Here is a 27,067-nt window from a genome sequence, read left to right as displayed (position 1 = left end):
GTAAAAGTAAAGCTCAGCTATATATCAAGAAAAACTTCCCTGAGGGATTAACCTGAGAAATTCTCTTCGGTTCCTGTGGAGATATTACAGGCAAGGAAAAGACTTCCACAATACTCATCTATCTGAAAGCATATAAAAAGTAACTTGCTCACACATCAGTCTTAACTTCAAATTATGTTGTTATTTTTACAGTCATGGGAGAAGTGAGCTCAATAAATCATTAAGTCACATTCAGTAAGAAGACGCAAAAAAAGTCATTTGCTCTAAGAACATTGCCTATATCAATATCAAATCATTTACTCATGGTATAGCCAGAAGGTCCTAGAACTAGGTTCTCCTATTATGGCCTCTAAGCAAATTCAGCAACAGGAAAGAGACACCCATGTCAAAAAACAAAAAAACAAAACAAACAAACCAAAAAAACCCACAAAAAAAACCTCTATGTAGAAAATGTACCATTAGTGCCACCTAGTGGTAGCATTGAATAAAATCCTGAGGTTTGGGTCTTCTGTCGACAAAATTTGAGCACTGAGGGAACACCAGGGCAGAGCACCACATATATCTCCACATGTTTCAACCAGGGGAGCAAAGAGCTGTCTTCAAGAATACGCAGCAGCCTGATATCCTAGAAATAGCACCATGTCTGATTTTCGTCGTGTTCAAGTCTTAAAACCTATGGTGCATAAGTTTCCTCTGATTGCTTTTAATTTTTTGTACAATATATATTCTTCAATTTCATTTCATTCCTGTAATTACTAAAATGCTCTGTATCTTCTTCAATGTCCAAACTTATCACTCAGAATCTCCTCATTAACACTAACAATATCACAAATAAAGAAGGTAGCAGGCTGGGTACACGTTCATAGGACCAGACCCCAAGGCAAGTTTCCATTTGAGGCCTCAGATAGGCTCCCTTCTCTTGTCACGAGAATTTGGGGAACTACAGTCAATCATTATAGAATTTTATTGCTGGAAGAACACCTATCACTTTGATGAGGAAACTGAAATCCAAAGAAGTTTTAATATTTTCAGTTTGACAGACCTAAACCAGTGACATATTTGAAACTAGATGCCAAGCTTTTAAATTCCTGGTCCAAGACTCTTTCCATGTAATGCCACAGTATCAAACTTCCCTCTGGAATATTTTCAGCATAAAAAGCAGACTGGCCAAGTGGAGGGAGAACAAGGTTCAAAGAAAATTGCTGTGAGTCTTGGCTCAGGTCCTAAACTTAAGTTTGCAGAATGGGAAAACATTTAATTTGTAATCAACAAAGTTTGCCTCCTAATGAAGTTTTCGTCATCAGGCAACGTTTCACACTGCTTTTCAGCCCTGCAGTTATTGGACTGTGCACCACAGAATCATATTTGCTGTTTTTTATTAGTTTTATATACTGCTCGGCACCCAAGCATGTTCCCACACATATCCCTCTTCCTATCCTGTTTCCAATACACCCTGGATTAGTGTATTCTATTATTTTCTTGTCATAAGTTTGTGATTATTATCTTCAGTGTCTTTTTTATACTAAGTGATACTTCTTGCTACAGGGAAAAAAATTCTTCAAACATAATTATTGATTCGCATCTTACAGAGGAAGTAATTACAAATTTATCTCTCCCAAATGGAGAAAGCATCAAAAGATGAACAAAGTTTTGCTAATATCCTTATACTATACACACAAAGCTAATGCAAAATCTTAACAGTCTCTTAATATTTATTTTCTGTTATGTATTGTTCATCCTCATCTGAAAGGAAAATCCTCACACTAAGGGAAAATAATATTTTTATATATTTTTAGACCAACCTTCCATAAATACAGGTGCCCTTCTAATGAATGAAAACAAAATTGATTTTGTAGTTATGTTTTAATTAAAAATAGCAAATGTTTAAAATCCAGTGGTCCTTTCGCTATTTCTCTCAGTTCTCTTTCTTTTTCAGCTTCTGATTGCTATTTTTCTAAGCTAGCAACACTTAGCTTTACCATTTTCACCTCAGGTAAAGTTCATTCAAACTTCTATGCTTTTTTTTTTTTTTTTTTTTTTTTTTTTTTTGTATCTAGTTACATATTCGGAAGAACAGACATAGTTCAAGAGAAGAAATATTGAGTCCAATATTCCAATCATTTAAACCTTCTGGAAAATAAATGCTTTCCTATGCTCTCTGTTACAATGAGTGCATGGCCTTTCACACCAGTGTGAAGGGTGAAAATTTACAAGTCACAGTCTTGACAACCCTGAAGCTAATGAGAGCAAGCATCTGTGCTGATGTAAGCTAGTCAGCATGGTACTTTCCTATAGGAAATAGCCAAGAGTCATTATTAAATCTCCAATGTTATAGCTGGAGACTTAATAGCCTCACCCCAAGCCATTTTTATTTCTTTGCCTAAATACACTTTGCTAGAATTTCCTCTACTGTGAAGAGAAATTGCTGATTAGCCAAATGGGACTTAAGCCTTCCTTCGCTGGTCTAGTAAATAGGGTTCCCAGGTTATATGCCATTCACTCCCTCAAGTGTTTTGGGGCGTAATTTCTTTCACCCAAGGACCCTCAGCATCACCTTTCTATAGCTCACACCAGGAAATGAAGATAATGATAAGCTGAGCCATTAATTTGTAACTCCTCTATTAATTGAGGTCACATTTAAGAATGAGAAAATATTTGGCTAAGAAAAATAAACCAGCTTTCTACATACCCTGTCCTTTGCAGTACATACTATCTGTTCCCAGCTTAAGCTGAATAAATGTCATTTTCATGAAGATCGTACAGAGCATAAAATCGCTTTAAAACCATTTCGTGGCCTTCTTGGCCTCCCCATCCCCCTGTCCCCCACTGCCACCACTATCACATAAAAATCTGAAAGACTGCAATTTAGGCCCTCACGAAAAATCATTTCAGATGATAACATTTACTAAATTGCAACTCCTGTCCGCTTTCCACCTAGACAAAAATAGCTGCCAGGAGGACCACAAATTTAGAACTCAGTAGTTAGGAATTTCTTAGAAACAGCGATGGATCATGAAAGAAATTGAAAACATTGCTAGCATTTCATCTCTGTCTCCATGGCAAACTGAGTAGTTTCTGAATCAGTGGTAGAGGAGGAGGAAGCAGCGCATGAAATTTCCTGTGCACTTGATTCACCCACGGAGTCAAAACTTGGAGTACAACAGATTACAAGAAGCAAGAGAAAGGGCACATATGGTTCCAAACTAAGAATGCTACCTCTGGTTTCTGGTAATAAGAGAATTGCAAGATATTTTTTGGCACAGTATCCGAACCCAGTTTGAATGCAAAGTAAAAATGTTCAGAAGAAAGATGCTTTAGGCTATATCTAGGAAACTCTACACTTACGGGTAGCGTATGTTTGTAGTTAATGTAATCTATCCAAACAGGAGAGCCCTGTTGCATCAGACAAGTGTCTGTTCTGATGGCCCAGGTACTGAGCTAGCAGAGAACATCTTTGCTGAAAATAGAAGGAGAAAGATTGATGCCTGCTCAGAAAAGATACTCCCCCGTGAATAGAAAGGAAAACAACATGAGAAGGAAAATACCATTACTGAGCCAGTTACCTCTGACTCGCTATAGCTGCAGATATTCCTTCCCCTCTTTGTCTCTCTTTGTTTCTTACTTCCAGTTTCTTCGCTTTGCCATCTCTTTGACCTTCTGTTGAATATTCATGTCTCCATAGTGTTTGTACTATGATTAAGAACAGACGGAATTACTTAATATAGCCTCTTCTGATAAAGGAAGCATTTGGGTAAGCAAGTCATACATGTCAACAAGGGACATTTTATCACAACAGCCAATGAAATAAAATTGTAGGTCTAGACCCACACAGAGAATCCAATTGCCTTATCGCAACTGAAGCATCCCCATTCCTTAAATGTAATTGGGAGACACAGCCAAGTCACAATTTCTCCAACCTAGAGGCTCACCTGTTTGTCAGTTCATCAGTTGCAGTTATAGATCAAATATTTACCGAGCTGAGCTTTGTACTAGGCCTAGGATAAAATAGAGGAAAAAGGCTGACATGAGCCTTACACTCTGAACCTAAGAGTCTAGGGAATGCGCTTTCTGCAGCTATTACAAAAGCCTTCCTTTCATTGGCCTCTATTAAAACACAAGCCACTCAAGCAGCACCTGACTGAGGAGATGAGTAACAGCCAAAATCCAGATGGCACTCCACTCTCCAAAACTCTGTCCCACCCAGAGGGGAAACCTTTTAAAAGGCCATACAAAGGCAGCACCACGGAGCCAGAGCCCTGCATTACAGCGCCGTTTCCCCTTCCACAGGAGTCACTGCACTTGTCCTTGCCCTGGAGCTTCTCAGTATGCAGAAGCCATACTCACTTGTCAAACCTCAGCCATGGCCCTGCAGGCTAGGGTCGAGGTGAATTAATGTAGACAGGAGTATTCAACTTACAAAAGAATGCAAAAATCTACACACTGAAGGGACAATAATAGTGCAGCTAGTCTCAGATTTCTTAGAGGTTTTGACTTAAGCCACTGTTTCTTAGGTGTCATTTTATTTTTAAAGTCTCAGTCCAGTTTTTCTCTCTGAGCTAATAAGCACTCTGAAGTCCAGAGTTCTTTGTCCAGGGTCTATCTGCTTTATTATGCATTTTTCCCTCCTAATGAGGGCAGGAGCCTTTCTCCAACTGACTCACTACATCCCCAGACTTATAATTAGTAAATATGCAAAAAAGCAAAACAAGAATAGGGGCTAAGAAGGAAGCCAGTCTTAGCGAATGATTTGCACATAAAAATACGGAATTTCTTTCATACAGCGGATCTGCTACTAGCCACTTCTGCAGATTATAGGGGATGAAAATAGCACGTTTCTGCCGCTTGTCTGCTGCCTCTGTTGCAAAGATAAACCCTTAATTCGCAAGCCTTTAACATCTTATGGCATTTTATGTTATAGTCTCATAGAAATAATCTGTCCAGACTTTGTGACAAAGTTGTTTTATAAATCCCTACTAATAATGGAGGGAGAGACCTGATAATACGTATGTTATTTTGGTTTTAAAAAATTTACGCTAGCTTTCGTCAAAACAAATTCTGATCCTGTCACTTGAAAATCTAATTCTTAACATTCTTTGATTACAAAAAGCTAGAGGTAAAAGCTTCTAAAAGTTAGTATTACACATAGCTCTGGCAGGTGACTTATAACATGGTTCTTCCATGAATTGTTTGAAATCTGTTTGGTCCATAAAGGTATTCCATCCAAAACTCCAGAGTATTTTGTATTTTAAGCCGGGTCCTGGATTGCCTCCCATGGTCCAGTGATTGACAAGCAACTAGAAATAGTGCCTGAATCCAGTTTTCATATATGACTAAACACCAGTTTTGTAGGGACAAGCAAGCAGCAAGTCAACATTTAGGTTAAACGGTTCTTGGTAACCATGAATCTTTCCGATTATTTCATCAAATAAATTACCATTGTCATTTTTTTAAAGATTTTATGTATTTATTTGAGAGAAAGAGAGTGTGTGCAGGAGAGGGAGGGGCGGAGGGAAAGGGAAAAGCAGACTCCCTGCTGAGCACGGGCGGGGGGGGGGGGGGCTCAATTCCTGGACCCCTTGATCCCAGAACCCCAAGATCATGACCTGAGCTGAAGTCAGATGCTTAATGGACTGAGCCACCCAGGCACCCCACTATTGTCATTTTTTAAACACAACTTTGCCTCACTGCCACAACACACTTCAAATGATAGCATAGAGAATTGTTCTTTTAGGAAACAAACCAAAAAACAAACAAAAAACCTTAGTCTTTAACACAAGGGAGAGAGTTCTAAGAAGGATATAAACTACTAGCATAGGTCGTACCTCAATGTTATTATTATTACCTGGAACAGCCCCCTCAAGGATGAGACTCCTTTCCCATAAAACCATTAAAAACTTCTCATGACTCTTCAGGACCTACCCAAGTTCCAAGCAGTCACAAAGTAGAGAAAAACCTGGGCCCAAACTCCTAGAATGCCTGCTTCCTCTTCCTCAGCAGACAATGACTCTCTGGTCCTTCAAGATTTGCCCAACACCTCTTCTCCCAAACCCTTTATCTGACCCCCAACTCCTCCCCCAACTGGGTTAGGTGTGGCTCCACCTTGGCACTTACCACAGATTCATAAATACCTGTTTACTTGTCTTTCTCTCCACTAGAATGTGAGCTCCTTGAGGCCATGACTGTATTTTCAGTCTCTGTATTCCCAGTGCCAGTCATGCTGCCTGGAAAATAATAAATGCTCAATAAATGTTTGCTGAATGTAACAACCAGAAACATAAGTAGTACATTTCCTCCAGCAAAAGACTCACTGGGAATACCCGTTCTACCTATTAACTCCCTGAAGAATTAGAATCATCACTACAAAAGGTGGGATTCCCCTCAAAGTTTCAATCATTTCAACAACTTCCATAGCTTAGTTGTCTGTTTCAAGGATGATTATATAGAAATGTGGCAAGTTCCGTTAATTCATTCAACACTTACACCTCTCACATTCCAGGTCTGTCCAGAAGAACCAAGATGATATAGAATGCTACCTACAGTTTTTCTTATGGAAGAAGCTAGCAACAGGAATAGTTACCAATTAACCATTTATCTGTGGATTTCTCTATCCTCTAAATCATTTTCTTGTCGTCTTGGTTTCTAAACTCTGAAAGTCCTGAGAAGCTTGTTTATTTGATATGCAGGCAAAATTGTCATTTCTTCTCCTTATACAATTCATGTTAACCGAAAGAATAATGTTCCAAAAATATTGTTTCCTGGGGTGCCTGGGTGGCTCAGTCGTTAAGCGTCTGCCTTCGGCTCAGGGCATGATCCCAGCATTCTGGGATCGAGCCCCACATCAGGCTCCTCCGCTGGAAGCCTGCTTCTTCCTCTCCCACTTCCCCTGCTTGTGTTCCCTCTCTCACTGGCTGTCTCTATCTCTGTCAAGTAAATAAATAAAATCTTTAAAAAAAAATATTGTTTCCTGACTATTTGCTTTCATTTAACTACATGTACCCTTACTTTGTTAAACTCTTGAATGAGTTTGCAATTCAACCTCTGAGCACAGAGCTATGCTCATGAAAATGGGCAATTTTTATGCCCCTGAAAATTACATTCTATTGCTTCTTTAATGAAAAAGGATGCATATATTGCCTTTGACTAGGCTGCCTTTGTGTAGATTTATGAAAAATTGGCAACCCCCAAAAGCTGAATCTTGATGTGTCTGTCTTCCAAACCTGTGCAGTTCTTTGATCTCCAGTTTGAATCACTAAGGTAAGCTGCTCATGAGCTGGAACAGCAGGCATCATTTCTCCATCTGTTGCACGGCACACCAGAGATGTCAAGGGCCCAAGGAAAGTAAAAGGCAGGAGTGGAAAGAATATTTCTCTTTTTGTTTTTTAACTGAAATGCCTGGAGCAAATCAATCCCATGAGTCTAGCTGCTAAGGGAAAAGGCAGAATCCATCAGCATTTCCATGGAAAATGGTAGGTCAGTCGCACAGACACAGGAAGATGCTGTGTGTGAATGAGAGAGAGAGAAGGGAAATAAAAACAAGTACAAAGCAATTCTAAATCAGCATAAAATAAAAAATCTAAAGCAGTACGTTAATCATTAAGACCTCTTTTTTAGGGCTCTCTCTCCCTTGCTGTGCTGTAAAATCATTCTACCTGAGAGTTTCTGCAAGCGGACCAAAAAAATATGCCCAAGAAAACAATGAGAAAACATTATATTCAATTTCATGTGATGTGAACACACCGCCTGACATGCGGTTGCTCAACCAGGTCATTACACCATGCAAAGTACGAAGTGAAATCCTAGGTGTCATGTGTCCAAATTAAAAAGAAATCATTCTGCTGAATCCTTACCAAGGTTGACAAACTCCAGACTGAAGGTTGTGAGTATTAGAACTGCAAATGTCTACTATTATCCCTTCTCTGCGTTATTATTCTATTCTTAGCTGGCAGAGTTACTCTAACAGCATAAAAGTATCAAACTTCTGATTGACCACAAGAGCATTAATTCATCTGGACAAAAGAGGAGTTCTGTTAAAACTGCAGGATCTTCCTCCAAAGCCAAACTTGCTACAGAAGTAATCAGCAGACACAGCTTGTTATTTTTAATTACATCCTCTCCTTAGTTAGGTCTCTCCTTTGGAACAGTGGATTATTATTCATCAACTTCTGAACAAAAGGGGTGTGCACACCATCCAGCAGGGACCCAAGAGTGTTCTTGATGCCTCCCATGTTAGACTTACTAATCAGTTCACTGTGGCTAAAATAAAAGTCAAGGTATACAGTAGGTATGAGGATCTTAATTTTAGGCAAAGAGCATTAACTACACAACACAACACATCACAAATTTAAATGCACACATGCTGAGAACATATACCTCAAAGCCCATGTATGCTTAACGAACAGTACAATTCAAAGAGAACTCTAAATGTTTTAACATGTTGTTGATCAACATTTGGAGAGCTTATGTGCCTCTATCTTTTGTTTGTTTTTAAGGTTAGTGTTGCATAGGTTTAGGGCAGTGGCTTTCAACCCGGGTCACCTCTATCTCCTAGGGGATATCTAACAATGCCTGAAGACAATCTGATTCTCATGACTGGGGGAAGGAGGAAAAGGTGTTACTGACATCTGGTGAGTAGAGACCAGGGATGCTGTTAAAAATCCTACTATGCACAGGACAGCTCCCACAAAAAAAAGAACTATCTGGCCCAAAGTGTCAAGTGTCATGGTTGAGAAAACCATGAAAAAGAGATTAAAATTGTTTTTAAAGTTATTTTTTTAATATTTTTATTCAGTTAGCACATGTTCATAGTTTTACAAGTTAAATAGAACTAATAAAAATTCTGAAGAAAATTAGCAATCCTCTGCAATTTTCCCGAACATTTCATTATTTCATCAGACTACTCCTTATTTCTAAAGAATATACTTATATCAATAGTTCTTATTGAAGCAAGTTTAGATATCACTGACACTTTATTTTACACTCTTTGAACAGCTAGTCCTTCACTTCCTTCTCTGATTTTCTTTTTTTCTCTGCTTTCCTTTTTTTCTAGGTTTTTCTAACTTTATTTCTCTGCTTTCCTTTTTTTTTTAGGTTTTTCTAACTTAATTTCTAACCTTCTATTGAACTTTAATTTCAGCCGTTGCACTTTTATTTTTATTCCCAAAGGTTTTTTTCTTGATCTCTTTTTTATTTTATTTTTTTAAGATTTTATTTATTTATTTATTTATTTATTCGACAGAGATAGAGACAGCCAGCGAGAGAGGGAGCACAAGCAAGGGGAGTGGGAGAGAAAGAAGCAGGCTCATAGCGTAGGAGCCTGATGTGGGGCTCGATCCCATAACGCCGGGATCACGCCCTGAGCTGAAGGCAGACGCTTAACCGCTGTGCCACCCAGGCGCCCCATCTTGATCTCTTTTTTAAAAAGCAATCTATTTTTATTTCATGAATGAAATATCTCCTCACATTCTCCTATTGTTATAAACTAGACTGTCTTTTAAATTTTCTTTCACTCACTACTTTGCTTCTGTTTTCTCTGAGATCTATTTTTTGTTCCTTTGTTATGACCCCTCTCTTTATTACGGGAACACTTATTTAAATGTCCAGGCATGTTTTGCTGCACATTTATGTTTAAAAGTGAGAAACTAAAAAACATGCATGCATGGTAAGGATAGTCCACTGGGAACTTCATGGAGCATAATCTGATGGCAGTCAGCAATATTGATGGTAGTTCCAGCTGCCAGTATCTATATTAGTCAGAATAGGCTATGCCTAACAAACAACCCCAAAGTTTCCATGGCTCAAAATTCTGGGGCTGTGTGTCCACTGCAAATCAGGTGATCTGTAGTGCACCTGTGCTCCTAATGGTGGCTCAGCCATCTAGGCTACTTCCAGGCTAGTTCCTTCAAGCCAACATACTACTTCCATGGTCACCACTGAAGAGTGACCCATATCACTTCTCTTTGCAACCCACTGGCTAGAAACAGCCACCTAACTCCATCTAAATGCAAGGGGGTGGAGAGCATATGGTTATTTTGTGAAGGCCCATTCAGCTTCTCCATTGGCCTGACACACGTGTACAGATCTTTTTTTTTTTTTTAAGATTTTTTTATTTATTTATGTGACAGAGAGACAGCCAGCGAGAGAGGGAACACAGCAGGGGAGTGGGAGAGGAAGAAGCAGGCTCATAGCGGAGGAGCCCGATGTGGGACTCGATCCGGTACGGCGGGATCACGCCCAGAGCCGAAGGCAGACGCTTTAACGACTGCACTACCCAGGCGCCCCACGTGTACAGATCTTAAAACTAAACAAAGCATGCAGAAATGTGGGGGGTAGGTTTAAAGATTTTTTATTTATTTATTGGGGGGAGGGAGGAGCAGAGGGAGAGGAACAAGCCAACTCCGCACTGAGCACAGAGCCCACCGTGGAGCTAGATCTCAGGACCCTTAGATCATGACCTGAGCCAAAATCAAGAGTCAGATACTTAATCTACTGAGCCACCCAGATGCCCCAGAAATGTGGTTTTGACAATTAGGCATGTTTAGAACATTCAACAGGAATATATCTGTCTTCACTCTTACCCAATTTGACATATTCTTTGCTTTTTTTTTTATTACTTCTTTAGGGTTGGAATTGCTCAGGAGAGGAGAGAAAGGAAAAAGAAATCTTTCCTATTTCTTTTCACCTTTATTTGTATCTCTATGCATGAAATTGCCTTTAGAAATTCAAATCAATACAGAGATGTGATTAATGTGACTGTGCCCATCAAATGGATTGTTAAGGAAAAGGAAATGAAGTTTTTAAGTTTTCAAACATACATTTTTATCCTTCAGTGATGACATTTACAAAATCTATTACCTTTAAGATGAAGGACTAGTCACCTATTCCAGTTATCTACTTTTTCTTAGCCAATCACCCCCAAATTAGTGCCCGTGATGATTAATTTTATGTGTCCACTCGACTGGGCCATGGGGTGCCCGGATATTTAGTTTAACATTATTCTGAGCATATCTTTGAGGGTGTTTCTAGATGAGCTTAACATTTGAACTGATAGACTAAGTAAAGCAGATTGCCCTCCCCAGTGTGGGTGGGCCTTATTCAGTCTATAGAAGGCCTGAATAGAATAATGAAGGTGGAGTATGGGAGAATTTGCTTTCTTTGCCTGACTGCACTTAAGCTGGGACATCAGTCTCCTGCCTTCAAAATCAGACTTGGACTGGATTTCCTACATGTGGCCTCTCCATGCACGTGTATGAGCTTCTTCACAGCCTGGTTCCAACTGCAAACATTCCATGAGAACTAAATAGGAGTATATTATATTTTATGACCTAACTTCCGAGTCATCTAGTCTCACTTCTGCCATACACTATTTATCAAGGCAGTCACAAAAACCAACCTAGCTTCAAAGACAGAAGATACAAACTTCATCTCTTGATAGGGGAGTGACAACTTTCTAGGAAAGCATGTGAGATGGGAAATACTGTTGACTAAGATAAAGAAACATGGATTTGCCATTATAGTCCTGCCTACCAACTCAAACAAGAACTTTACTATTTGTTATCATGTATGCAGTCTAACTATCTTCTGCTGAATGGACTATCTGAAGGCCTAGAATCAGAACTCAGCAATTCAGGGGAATTACAAAACCAAAACTCACAGGAGTGAGTTGTAGCATGTAATACTCAAAAGGTAGCAATGTTATCCATCATCTTTTCACTCTGGCAATGTCTAGAGGAAGAGGTAAAGACAAATCTGTGTGTACTCCAAGTACAGATGATGATCTATTTCACCAAAAGAAGATCTACTTTTTCATTGCCCTCAGTATCTAAAGGTCACCAGGAGAATGGGATGAAGAACAGAATTTCGCAAATAGATTCTTGAGCTGGAATTTAGTTGCCAAATTCATCCATTAAATTAATCAAAAACATTGGAGTTTCTACAACATAACTAGAAGTACAACAGAAACAAGACAACAGAAACAAGAGGCTTCTAGTCTAATAGGTAAGACAGCAATTCACTGTAGTAAGTGCCATATGGATAAGCATGAGGGCTCCTCAGGACAGATATTTAGCCAGCTGCTTATAATTATTATCCACTCTGACTGAACTGTTCTCTGTTTTGATTGTTTGGTGCCCCTGCCATAACAGGTGACAAATATCTTCAATAACACCCCTGGTGCTATTATAGCAGATGAGAGGGGCACCTACCTGAGTGTCCAGTTTGTTCATGGAACTGCAGGGAATATGCTAGAGCTGTAGCCTGGAGTGCAAAATGGAGAGTGGCAATGGAGGAGACTGGAGAAAAAAATTGTAGTCCGATCATTAAGGGCTCTATGTTATTTTGGGGTAAACGAGGAGTTATTGAAGGCATTTTCATCAAGACAGCAAGCCAATCAGATTGGCCTTTTGAGAATATTATTCTGCCTGACTGTGAAAAATTGAGGGGGGCAAGATGTCAGGCAGATACTAGGAGGCAATTTCCAGAACCCAGGAAAGAGAAAGCAAAGTTAACATGATGAGGTTAGAGGAAATTAGACAAATTTAAGATATTAAGAAGGTGGAATATAAAGGATTTTGAGATTATTGGATATGAGTAAGGCAGAGAGGAAGGTAGGAGAAAGAAGCTTTCAAATATGACCTTCAGATTTCCTGTGTGGCAAGTAGGAGGATAGCTGCTGCCAAAGACACAACCCTCACTGTCCTGTGGCTACTGGCCACTGCAAAGCAGAAAAACAGCAGTGGCAGCTCAGTTCTAGCTAAGACAGCCAAGGATGACAGTACATCATCAGGATGGTGTCCAGGTTTGGCTCAAATGGGGAACAGTAAAAAGACATTAAGGCAGGTGGGCCAGATATTGCCCCCTCTCCCCCAATCCTCTGCCACACGCAATACAAAGACCTGAAGATTACAATTATGGTAAGAGACTAGCGTTGGACATGCTCATGTTGCATAGTGTTGCGGCCATGAAAGACAATGAGTTTTCTTTAGGGGACTTGTGTGAATGAGAGCAAACGTGGAGAGTTTGAGCCCAGCTGAAAATACAAAAGTCACCAGGAAAAACAGAACCTAAGTCCTGGGCATTACTCTTCCCCCAAGGAATACTTTATTAGCCTTTCTACGCCAATAAAAGGTACAGGTGGACCAAGATTTCAGGAGAGCCAGTAGGCTAGCATGTCCTAACAAGGAAATTAAGAATTTTATAGCCCCATTCCCTCCAGCAATTGAAATCTCCTGAAATTAAAACTCCTCAGGTAGGATTGTGGAAGTTTAATCATAATAGAATCTTCCAGGAAGAGCAAATAGAAGAGTATTATCTCGGGTTTTGGAGAAATATAAATATTGAGGCTCCTGTGCAGTAGTTGCTTCCTAGAGAATTGTTTCCTCTCGGTCATTTCTCAGTTCAGGAGCCATCCAAAATGCACCTATATCCTCATGGAAGAGCATGTGATAGTCTCTCCAATTCTGCAAGTTCCCTTAAAACTTATCTGATTTGTAATTCCTATTTCTTAAGTAATTCTTAGTTATATTCCAGTCACAAATATCTTTATTTATATCTAAATAATCTTACCAGGTATTTTACCATTTTTAGAAGAAGTCACTCTGAGGCATTGTTTTAAAGTCTCTCCAAAATGCAGGGGCACTGGGGTAGCTCAATCAGTTAGGTGTCTGCCCTCAGCTCAGGTCATGATGTCAGGATCCTGGCATAGAGTCCCACATCAGGCTCCCTGCTCAGCTGGGAGTCTGCTTCTCTCTCCCTCTGCCCCTCCCCCCCCCCACTTGTGCTCTCTTTCTCTCTCTCTCTCTCTCTCTCTCGAATAAATAAAATCTTTATTAAAAAATGCCTGCTAAAGTCACTCACTGAACAGTTTCTTCCAGTTTCTTAAATAACCTACGGAGATTTTGTTTAACTTCTTCCTTTTAATAGCTTTTGAACAAATAGTATTTTGTTTTGTTTTGTTTTTAATTTTTTATTATGTTATGTTAGTCACCATACAGTACATCATTCGTTTTTGATGTAGTGTTCCATGATTCATTGTTTGTATATAACACCCAATGCTCCATGCAATTCGTGCCCTCCTTAATATCCATCACCGGCCTAGCCCAATCCCCCACCCCACCCCCCTCTGAAACCCTCAATTTGTTTCGCAGAGTCCATAGTCTTTCCTGGTTCATTCCCCCTTCTGTTTACCCCCCCTTCATTCTTCCCTTCCTTCTCCTACTGAGCTAGTACTATTTCAATTTATTAAAATATCCTCTTCAGAGACAACTTGGGAGTTTTATGTGTTCTTGATTTACTAAGATGTGTCTCAACTTTGGACAATAAAGTTAATATTTCAAAAGCAAATCACTTTATCTATGGTATTAAAATGTAAAGTTTATCTAAGAATGTGTCATCTTCACACTCACAGAATTGTAAAACAGATATCTCTGCCTGACTCAACATATTTAAGACTAAACTTACTATCCTTATTATTTCTCCCCAGTGCAATTTCAGCCCTGTTTTTCTTTCATAGTCACTCTCTTGGGATTTGCAATCACCAGTTACCCAAATGAACAAAGACAAGTTTAGGCATTATTGCATATTTCCCACATTCAATGATAACCAAATCCTATTTATTCTATTCCCAAAACATTTTTTCTTCTCCATTCCTTCAAACTTACTCATGGTCACTCCCTATAGCTTAGTCGTACAGAATTATTGGATATTACCAACAAATCCAGGCTATTTTATATCTCCATGGCTTTTCTCAGTTTGTTTTATTATCTGGAATGCCCATTCCTTCTTTTCCCTACACCCATTTTTCAGGACTCAGATAGTGTCATCTTCTCAGTTAATCTTTTCTTAACCATCCACTGACTCCTCACACCCACCAAAATTTTATCCCCCTAGTGAATCTCATATATACCTTTAATAAAGCACTGCCTACTCACGTCACTGTTTACATGGCCATATCCATACTACTAAACCAAAATCTCCCTCTGGAAAGAGACCATTTCCAAATTTGTTTTGTATCCCTAGGACCTACCACAATGTCTGGATAGGAAAATGTCTGTTGAATGAATGAATGAATTCAGAACAACATGCAGTTTCTGTAATATATTGTTTTATGCATGAGAGTAGACATTGAGAAATGGGCTTTAGAGTCATGTAAATGTAGGATTAAGCCCTCCGTTTAACAATGTCTAAGTTGCTTGTCCTTAGCAAGTTAGCCTCCCAAAATTGCAGGTTCCTCATTTATAAAATAGGGATAATACCACTACCTCTTCTAGTTCTTTTGAGGATTAAATGGGGATATGTACAAAAAGAACCCAGGAGTCAACTGGCATCTAGCAAGGACTTAATACATATTAGTCATTAGTATTATTATCAATCTTTTTGCCTATATTGTTCCCTGTGGCAGATGACTTCCCTCCCCAGGATACCCTTCCTTTATTTTTTTAACCAAGACAGCATTTTGTCTTCTTTTGAAACTCAAGTAGGCTATTGTCTCCTCTAGGAACTTTTCCTGACTCCCCCCACCCCATCCCTCGTGGTTTAGGTGGCATTCTTCTTCGCCTTTCTGAAAGCACTTTATATTATCTCTCTCATAGTATATATCATACAGAGCAAGTGTCTGTTTGCTTGCCCAACTCTCGCACTAAACCATGAATTTGATAAGAACAAGAGCTATGCATTTTATCCCCAGAACCTAGCAATATGCATACAGGTATTCTGTACCTAACAAATGAAAGCCAAAAGAAGAAATACTTCCTATTAAAGTACGATGAACTTGATGGACATGCAAATATTTCTTGATGACTCGATAAGGTCAAATGGGCAATTTAATTTACTATGCCCTAAAATATTATCTGGAATAGATTAAATCAATTCCAGATTGAATTAAAATGATGCTACCTAGAACAGAAAGAAATTAAGTGGTCAGCTAGGATATTTCATTTTGATCTATATGGAAAAATTGGGTATAGTACCTGGTATCAAGACCCTTTATGAACAAGGCTCTTATTTATATTTGCAGTTCTACCTTACAGCTAATTTCAAAAAATAAGCAGTGAGAGCTAATTCAACCTGAAGTAGAATAAAACTTGATGGTAAACTCTTTTAGTCCCAAAAGCTATTTCTCTCCAGGGTTTCTTTTTTATTATTTTAAATGTTTACTGCTTTATTCTCCATTCTGCTTAACACAAGCAAATTAAGACTATGAACGCTTGTCTTAATTTCCACACATCATTACAATGAAACCTGCAGAAAATAACAAATTTTGGTTCATGTAATTTAAGGTTTGATTTGTATTTGATGAAGAAAAATTCATCCCTGAAAACAGCATGGAATCCTAAGATAATGGCTTAAAATATTTATTTATAATTGGGAGGGCAGACAGACTCTTAATCATGGCATGGCTTAATTATAGCAGCATAAGCATAATTACCACTGTTGTAATATATTACTAATTTGTAAGATGAATTATCTTGCTACAGTTTTCAAAATAGAAAGAATTCAACACATGATTGTATGACTACTTGGTTTAAATTATTTTTCATTTGGATCTTGTCTGCTGATAACTAAACATTAATTTTTTATTTCTTTCTCTACACATTAATTTTAACATCTAAAAGTTCAAAAGAAGAATATTAACCTATTAGCCATTTTAATTTGCATTATTCATTGGGCATCAACTTTCATTATCTATTTACCAAGTTTTTAATTTGTTTCAAATAGTTCTCAACACTTATTATCCTTCTCATTAATACATGAGTAAACTTCAGCATTAGAGTTATGCCTAAGGTATGGTGGGGTATAAAGGCAGAAAAATGCCTTGGAAATTATACAAGTTAAAGGCTAAGGATGAAAAAGTACTTCATAGTTAATTCTAATTCTTCATGATAGTATCATTTGGTGTTGTTATAATAATGTGTTGCTTTTATATTTCAACTTCATGTTCAAAATTCATTTTTTAATTACATAATTTTCTTTTAACTATCATTCTTTAGAAAAGAGACCATGAAAGCAACATATCACTATTTTTATTTTCACCTACCTCCAATAGTCTTTTTTTCCCCTTTTTTACTTTGCCATTCACCGTAGAATATATTCTAGAAATAAACTTTAGACCTGGCATATATTGCTGGAGAAAATGGCTATTTTAAATTCTTTTTTCAATATGATTTTTTGCCACAAATTCAAGGCATTCTTCTTTTCTTTAAAAACAAAAACAGAACAGAGCTTGGAAAAGAAGAACGTGTCATTGTTACATCAGAAAGACCAGAGACCAGAAAGTCTCTACAAAACTAAATAAAGAATTGAAACAAATTTCAGGATTATCTGAATTCCAGTATGTCCAAGAAAAGTGGATTTAAGGAGCTTGAATTCTCCCGAACGTTTACTCAATCCTCCAACTCACTCTCAAATTGTAAAGGATGATATATTGGAAGAGTTTATATAGTTAAGCCTTGAGAAATTCAACATATAATTCTGGGGTTATGAGGTCATTTTCTGAAAGCAGAGATGTGATCCCCCATTCCAGTGGATTCTTCATTCCCAGCCTGTCTCACTTTAGAACTGCTCTTCAGATCAGCTCTGCAAATCAGCCAGATATACAAGCTCATCACAGATGCCTCTCAGATAAGCATTGATGAGAATTTTGCCTCTGCCAGGACTGCAAGACTCCAGTCACCGTGACTTAGCACTGGAATAGTTTACCACCCTGGAGAGCCCAGGAGAATCAAAGAGGAAAAACTGATTAAGAAATTCTATCTGAAACTAATTACAGAAATTATAAAATTTACAGAGATTAACCCAATTAGGTATTTTCTTTGATTTTTTCCCCAGAGTAAATATACCATGGCCTAGCCTAATTCCTCTGCATATTCTTATGATAGAGTAATACCATTTACTACAAAAAATGTAACTGCATCTGGAGGTATAAATATTCAATTAAATATTTCACTTAAAGACAAATTGAAATGCGCAATATTATTGGTCCTTCCATTTACTTAATCTCCTCCTAGACAATTTGATGGCTTCTTCCTGACACTACCACTCTCAGCATCAGTCATAACAGTGAAAATCTAGCTTACATGTGTGAGGGAGAACATCACTTAAAGCTGACATAGTCATATCATTGACCTTGAGCTGCTTCTGAAGAAAATGAATTGGCTTACTGAGGCAGTCAAGTAGAAAGCAAAAACCGTCATTTTCTAAAGGTTTTCAAGGTAGAAATCCTCAGGGACAATCTTTAGTCAGTGTCTAAGGCTTGATTAACTGTCTTAATTCACTATGATTAAGGATTTTTAAAATTCTGGGACACCAAGTTTCTTATATGTTATATTATATAAACCTTGTAAGTGGGATGTTCTTCAACTGAACATCATAACTTACAGACAAACAATATCAACAACTGTAATAGATAATTATGCATTATGTCACTTAACACGAAAGACATTTCCAGTTGAAGGCTCTCATTCATTTAAACAATGATGTCAATGTCTCACCCAAAATAGATATCTTATCACAGAGACAATTTTTCTTTCATCAACAAATGACACTCCATCCATCCTGTTTTCACAAGTGACTGTGCCTCTTAGAAAACCCACTAATGACTCATTTTTGTCAAATTCAGATTTAAGTCATATCATTTAAAAATCTCTTTATTTCCTAACTGCTAGTGACTAGAAAATAGGAAATAGAAGAAATGAATATGAATGCATATGGATGTCAAAACTCTGCATATTCTTAAAGATAATAAATTTCAAGTTCCACTATCAAATGCAAATTACATAAAATTTGGTGTACTGCTATTATCTAAAGTAGACAGGACAAAAGTTTCCATCTTTAATCAAAAGTAGGATCAATCACAATCATTTGCCACAAAACTTGTAAAACTGGTAAAGAAGCTGGATTCATGTATCTCAGTTTCTGTGGGATGGAAAGAATGAGAACCAAAAACTTTCTTCAAACCCCAGTATGATCTTCAAACAGATGCCGATGACTGCACTGTGGTGGTCTATTTAGACTTGCACTTTGGTCTCATTTACCCTCAAAGCCAATTTATTTCAGGTCCACAAGCACTCAGAAAAGCAGGCATGGCTCCTGCCCCCCGGTTCTCCCTAAGTTTGTGAGCAATATGCAACTCAAACCCTTGGATTTACTTATTTTTCCTTTGCTTTAGGATAAAGCCATAATATCATCACAAGCAAACAAAACTAGTTAGGCACCAAAGCATTACCCTACTAACACTGCTGCCTTAAATAATTTGTTCCAAAAGCATATACTAACTTTAGACAGAAAGGAGTATGCCAAACTTAGGACAAAATTGGCATGATGTGTGTATCATATGATCATATGAAACCTTCAGCAGTTATCAAGATTGAAAACAAAGACAAAGGGAAACTTTTCAAGGAAATAAAACCCTCATTCCACCAAACTCATCCCCTTAATGAACTGAAATAACTCTAGCTAGTGAAACACTTATAAATTATATATAATTTTGATGAGTCAAGTAATTTAAATACAAATTACCTCTTCTCTGAAGTCTGTGTACTTCATTCCAGATACAGAATTCATCATTTGAATTATTTTTTCTTCTTCCAGAAAGAAATAATGAGTTTAATTTTACATGGTTGATATGTGTTTAAGATAGCTTTAAAAAGAATACCAAAGAGGCTTTTATTCATGGAAAATAAAATTGTCTTACAGAATACATTGGATGGCCATTAGATTTTTTCCCTACATTTCTTTTCCATGTTAAGCTTAATTGGTGATGTAGTTCAGCTCTTAGTAATGTAAAAATTTTTGATGTCAAAAAAAAAGACACAAATTAATTAACTAGGAAAAGAAATGAATACATAACACATGATCTTTAGGGTATTGATAGGTAGTCATTAATCATTCTAGGAAGATTAAGACAGTACAGTAAAAATCTGCGACATTGTTGGGTTTTTTTTTTTTAGCACAAGGTCTGTGGCAGTTGAAAAATCCATTCTACTTCTGCCCTTGTTAATAAAATGCACAACTTATACCTCTGAAAGTTTTATAGCTAAACCGCTAGGGAACTACTTTCGTCCTGTACATAAAGAGAATATGTACGGAAGTGGACACTTGTGAGTAGATGACCTTGAAAGGTTTATTCACTAGATTATCTCACTTGTAAAGTAGTATCATTTTGAAGAAAGGAAAGGCCCATGCTAAATAAATGTCTCTCCCTTTGTGCAAAAACCTATATAATGAAATAGCTAATGTTAATAAAAGAATTCCCATATAATACAATATATAAGGGAAAGTTACTTTATATATTTTACTACCTGGTAAAGGACATAAATGAAGATTATCATGCTTGTATCAGTTAACTATTGCTGGGTAACAAACCACAATGTAACTCAATGGCTTAAAACAACAGTCATTTATTATTATAGTTCACATGTCTGTGAGTCAGCTAGAAGTCAGCTCAACTCAACTAGGCTCACCTATGCATCTGCTGTGCATGATTCATGCAACTGGAGGTTGTCTAGGAACCCTGCTCTATGTTGGCTTTGTCTGGGGCAGCTTAACTAGCGCAACTCCACTTCAAGTGTGTCTCTCATCCTCCTGCTAGAACTGACAGGCTAGGCTGGACATGTCTTTCTCATGGTACTGGCAGAATTACTAGAGAACAACTGAAATCACACAAGCACTTTTTCAAACTTTTGCTTGTATCATGATTTCTAGTGTCCCATTGACCAAACAAGAAATGTGGTCAAACACAGATTCAACAGAAAGGAAAATATATTCTGCCTCTTGATGGAAGGAGTGGAAAACTCAACTCGCAAAGGGTATGGCTAACAAAAAGAGGTGAAGAATGAGGGTCATTAATGCACTCCACCACATAATTGATAAGAGCCATGGACAATAAATGAGATTAATATGAAATCTACAAAGCAAACTAGCAAGCATTAAAAAATGCTGGAAATTAGGGTTAAATTTCTTTTTTGCCTTATTCATAACAGCTGCACCAAGCCTTACTTGTCTGTATATGTATATCCCCTGGTTGAAAACCGATATAAGCTAATTTGGCTATTCATGATTATCAGAACCTCCAACCACTTTAGGTAAGGAAAAGGGCTATGATTTCTTCTCCACAACCTGACTACCAGATAGTATGTTACAACGAAAGTAAGCTTCAAAACGAATTCTACTATATATAGAAACACTCATTAGCCATCATGCCCCAAAGAGTCATATAAGATAATTTTGTAAGCTTGGTAAAGTTCACATCACCCTGTCCTTTTAGGCATCTTGATGACTGAAACACATAAAAGGTTCAATTCATAGTGAACACAACAATATCGTGAAGGCAACATCAGCCAACTCTGTAGAAATCGAGAAACTGAGTTCTTGAAATTCCAGATCTATGTCACTGTTAGCACTATTTTGTATAAGTGAGTTTTTTTCCAAATTTTCACTCTTTGTTTTTGCAAGAGAGGCAATGAATATACAATTGTAGTCCTCAACAGTTCCTGAACACCACTCATTTCAGCAGGGGATAATTATTTCTAACATCCCTTTTTGTTAATTAATGAACATTTTGGTACTGACTTGATGGTGATATTTGAATTGTTTGCTATAACAACTTTTGGAGTGCATATTCCTCACTAAGTTACTTCAGAGAGTAATCAACACCCCCTGGAATGTAAATTCTGATTAGGGTACATCTGATTCTCACTAACAGCCCCTTAGCTATAAAAGAAAATTAACTTAAATATACCATGTACCTCACACTGTTTGTACTGAAATATTTTAAAGTAAATTACAGGCAATATAATCACCATATAATACAAGATTTAAGGAATAATCTTCAAAATAAAGTCCGGCAGTATAATTGTATAATATTCAACAAATCTGTCTCAACATTTCTTTTTTTTTTTCATCTTCTAACACTCAGAGTCTCAATTTTTAAGACTGCTGCTTTTTCTATGATTCTGTTTATTTTGTCTATTTCACTAACTTTTCCAATTGCTGATCATAAATGCCATCCTCATTTCTTCAGTGTCCCTGAGTTCCTGAAAATCTTGCTTCTACAGTGTGAAACTGACATCTAAGATCCATTTTTAATTCTCAAACAGAAATCTCTCTGCAGTATTTGATACTGTTAACTACTATCTCTTTTCTTTGTTTTCTAACACTATCTTCTACGGACCCCTAGCCTCCTCTAATCGTTCTTAAACTAGCTCTTCTAACTTCTCCTTCCTCTCACTTATATGCCTGTACACCTCATCTTCTACCCCACACCCATGCAGACCTCAGCACCTTTGCACCTCTTTGAGGGAGAATTTCTCTCCAAATTTACTTCATGGAGAGTTCCTCTGTCTCTTCATGACTTGAACTATCATCACAATATTGAAGGCTCTCATGCTGACTGCAACTAAGCTTCAAACTCGTGTCATCAAACCATGTCTTCTTCTCTTAAATTCTCCCCACCAAATTAGCTACAAGCCAGTCCTTTGCTGTCCTTTCCAACTGTGCCAATTCTCATTGATCTTTATTGGGTTTTGGTTTTTTTTTTAATCTTTATTGTTTTAATAGTTTTTGTTGGGGCACTTGAGTGGCTCAGGTCATGACCTCAGGACCGTGAGATCAAGCCCTGCATTGGGCTCCATGCTAAGCGTGAAACCTGCTTCAGATTCTCTCTCTCCCTCTGCCCCTTACCCCCAACTCATGAACACACTCTCTCTCAAAAAAATAAATAAATAAATAAAAAGTTTTTCTCCTCTTTATTAGTTTTTCTCACATTCATTTGACAAATATTTTTGCTGAATATTCACTATCTGCCAGGCACTGTTCAAGAGGCTAGAGATAAGCAGTCAATTAATTCATGAAAAAAATAAGACAGAGGCACCTGGGTGGCTCAGTCAGTTAAGCATCCCACTCTTGATTTCAGCTCTGCTCATGATCTCAGGGTTGTGAGTCAAGCTCTGTATCAGCTCTGTGCTGGGCATGGAGCCTACCTGGGATTCTCTCTCTCTCTCTCCCTCTGTCCATCCCCACCCTTAATAAAAATAGAATAAAATAAAATAAAGTAAAATAAAATAAGATAGACACCTCATCAAGTTTGCAGCCCCCTCTCACTGAGATTTTCCAGTTCCTATACTTCTTTCAAAGTGCTTTCCCATGTCCAGAAAGCTATCCCATTCTAGTTCTACATCCCAATTTTTCTTTTTTAAATTTAATCTCATTTTCTGTTGTATATAACCTATACCTTATCATCTAGTCCTTAAGTTGAATAATTTTAAAGCTAATGTACACATACATAATCTGTTTGTATATATGTATGCATATTTAATGATATATAACATTAATAACATGTATAAAGGAAAACTTCTCAACTCCTTTGTAAGTTCTTAAAGGGTAATGTATTTCTATTTAATGTCTGTAGCACACAGTAAAAACATAGAAATATTCAAGAAATGAATCATTAAGAACACCACTGGAAAGGGAATATCTTTTGGGGCATAAATGGAATGAGAAAAAATATTAACTTAATTGCTTATTGCAAAAATAATAGGTAACTCTTACTGAATAGTTGAATGTGCCAACCATCATTGTAAGAGCTTTACACATATTTAATCCCTCAAAATAAAATCCTATGAAAGATACTATTATTATCACCATTTTTCTACATGTAAAACCGAGGCAGAGAAAGGTTCAATAACTTTTCAAGGCCAGTAAATGATAGGGTCAGAATTCAACTCAAGGAAAATTTGATTCTAAATCCAAATTCCAATACATTCTCTATACTGTATTTCATGATTCTGAGTCTACAGATTTAGACTTCTGGCACTATCAAATGTTTTTATTCTAATAACCTTTATGAGTATCTGCATATTAATGTCATAGTGAAAGCTCCAGCTGTCAATAGAAAAGAAAAATCCCTAATAAATTCATGAATTAGACTTCTTTTAACATATCACCTTTGTATAAGGTGACTTTATAATTTTTCATCCAAATCAGAACACTTTTGGGAGTAGAGGGGGGTACCCTATTTATTCTATTTTGTCGCATAACAAATTATCCCAAAATTTAGCAGCATAAAACAACATTTACTCATTATCTCATACACTTTCTCAGGGTCATAAATCCAAGAGAGGCTTAACTGAGTGGTTCTATGCCAGAGTTTCTTAAGAAGTTGCAGTCAAGTTTTGGCCCAGACTACAGTCATCTGAAGGCTTTCCTAGACTGGAGGATATGTTTCCACACCCCAAATGGCTATTGGCAGAATGCTTCATCCTCACATAAGCCCTTCCATGAAGGTTACTCCTGACAAGATATCAGGTTTCCCAAGGGGTGAATGATCAGAAAGAGAGAGAAAGAGGAGACAGAGGGAGATGGAATCACAGTGCCTTTTATAATCTAATCTCGGAAGTTACATATAATCACTTTTGCTTTATTCTACTGGTCAGAGAGAACAACCCTGGTGTACTGAGGTAGAGTATGAACACTGAGACGCAGGGATCATTGGGTACCATCTTGGAGGATCTTATTAATAATTAAGCCAGGACAACAGACATAAATGAGGACAGTCCCTAACAAATCAAGGTTTATCACTTTATCTGTTTTGATTTATATTTATCACATCAGAAAGTAATTTCCTATCAACAAAATTGTTTTGTTTTATGACTAAGTGCCTGGAAAATCTATAATATAAATAACTACCATGACCTTGTGTTCCTTACTCCCACCAAATCCCTCTCATGACATTGATGTGGAAGCCACCAGGAGTCAACAACCAGTAGCTTTTCAAACAGGTCTCTTCTACTGCAAATACTGGATTGTTGTTCCCCTGTGTCCCCCACAATTTCACCTAGGTCCCCAAACATCCATATATGCCTCTTCAGCAATCTGTGAGTTTCATGAATGATAAGAACGTCAAGGACATTGTAAAACACTAATAATATCGAAAATAAAGTACTTTACAATTTAAACAGGTCTTAATAAGACTAACCCTGAATTACAACCATGAAATTTTCTGTTTAGGGGGGATCAGTTTACTGGAAGAAGAAAGCACTGAAATCTAAGCAGAATTTGCTAATAATTATTGGTACTTCCTACACTGGGCACTTTCCTTCAATAGTTAACAAGACCACCATGCCATCTTAATAACTTCCTTGTGAATTTGGCCCTGGTGCTAAAGTCAACTCCAACTCACCTTCTTAGTCTTTAGAACAAGAACTAAAGCAAAAGCAACATGTCTAGGTTAAGGAGTTTGGTTATTAGTTTCACTAATTCTCCTTTGTTCTGGGATATAATACTAGATATCAAGCAGATCTATCTATGTTCTGATATAGGACAAAAAAAATAAGAGTGAAGGTACTGTTTTATTACTCATTAGAACTGAGTTAAGTAAACCAATCAAGTCAGAAAAAGAGTATTTTCCTTCCAATAACTATTAAAGGCAATAAAAATAAAGAATTGTAGATGTTAGAATTATTTGGGAGGAATGCGAACTATTCTTTTTTACCCTGTTCATGTTACATAAGGCTAGCTTAGAAGGAAGCTCATTAAAGCTGCACAATGTGTGGCTGTCTCAAAGATACAATAACCATCATCATATTATAGTTGGAGTGGTAATTTGGGAGTCAAGCTTAAAACCAGAGAGTCCATTCATGATTCATTGCCACTGATATATTGATATGCTGAAGAGAGAGAAAGGGATTGAGATTGAGAGAGGAAGAACAAGACTATACCTCCTACCCTCTATAATTTCTCTAACCTCATGACCAGGAAAGTCAGGAACTACCTACCTGAAGAATGAAAATGACTGTAAACTTCCCATGAAAATCAAGCAAGAAACAATGAGTCAAGAGAAACAGAAATAAAGTACTTCACCAATGTCTATCATGATTCATTTTCACATTCATTCAATTTCAGAACCATCTTGACAAGCCTTGTTAGTAAGGATAAAGGAAAGTAACTGTTTAACCAGAGTACATTATTTGCTTTCTTTCTTCCACCTTTCAGTTGTGGTGGGGAAATAAGTTGATTGCTCTTTTCTAATTTTTCCTCTATTGAAAATATATCTTCCCATATCATTTGTAAGCTGAGGTCCTTTTTCTCATTTCACTTTTAAAACAAACCTCCTGCCAAACGAAGCTGACTTAACCTTACTAAAGACTGGGTAATTCCTCTAGGCAGTAGAATATCTCATTAGTTACTTGAAAGTTGTTTTCCTTGGTGGAGTCCTGTCAACTAATTTTTTTTTCCTGTTCATCTATTCCTTTCTAATTCAGGAACCACTGTTGATTTACCTGAAGTTAAGTCATTTACTCCAAAATTTTTCTAGCTGTGATTTGGGAATATTCATTCAGGTGCACGGAACAACCACCATGAATCACATTTTTATGTTTTTAATCCTAAACCTTTAAGCATCTGCTAGAGTTATTCTTGCTTCTCAACACACACAAAAAATATTATTTAATGGAGAAGCTAAATTGAAAAACTTCTCTCTGTTTAGAAGAAGTCATAGAATACATATTTTCATGCAAAGAAAGTGTTTTGTGTGTTTATAAACTGCATAGAGGAAAAGAGCATTCAATCCTGTTTGAAAGAAACTGCAAACTAACTTTATTCCTTAGGTTGTGTTTTCTAACCAAACTGAGTTACTTTTCTGTTCCAAATTTCCCAGTTTTTCTGTCTTGGTTTCCTGGACTTTATAATAATTTAGCTTGTTCTGAGACTGAATTTCTGATTATGTACACAAATCCAATAAAATTAGCTGTTGCCCATCAAACATAGTCCACATTGCTCTTTGCTACTGGTTATCAAAAGCTATAGAGAACTGACACCCAGGTACAACAACTCAAATATAGTACCTTGTATTTTTGCATTCCCCCTCCACTTGCACATTACAGTTATTGTGTTCATATAATAAATATATATGGAGTACCTGGTATGTGCTAGATAGTAAAAAGACAAAGAGACAAAGTGCTTTATATCCAGGGAAATACCATTTCAGAAATTCTGAACTTATTTTATTTTTAATCTTAACTCAGTGTTTTCCAAATATTTTTAGCCAGACTATCATTTTTTCCAAACCTAATATTACTTA

The 27,067-nt window shown here is 37.2% G+C and overlaps 1 long non-coding RNA gene across 1 annotated transcript in view; it reads right to left on the bottom strand.

Annotated features, from left to right (window-relative positions):
- Positions 1–2,018: 2,018 nt before the first annotated feature.
- Positions 2,019–27,067, bottom strand: part of LOC130542560 (uncharacterized) — a 99,123-nt gene continuing 74,074 nt past the window's right edge. The window contains exon 3 of the long non-coding RNA XR_008957214.1: positions 2,019–6,221. This is a non-coding gene — a long non-coding RNA (uncharacterized LOC130542560). The remainder of the gene's footprint in view (positions 6,222–27,067) is intronic.

This window comes from Ursus arctos, unplaced genomic scaffold (genome assembly GCF_023065955.2).
Source record: "Ursus arctos isolate Adak ecotype North America unplaced genomic scaffold, UrsArc2.0 scaffold_37, whole genome shotgun sequence".
Taxonomy (NCBI): domain Eukaryota; kingdom Metazoa; phylum Chordata; class Mammalia; order Carnivora; family Ursidae; genus Ursus; species Ursus arctos.
This window is presented reverse-complemented; position numbering and strand designations above follow the sequence as displayed.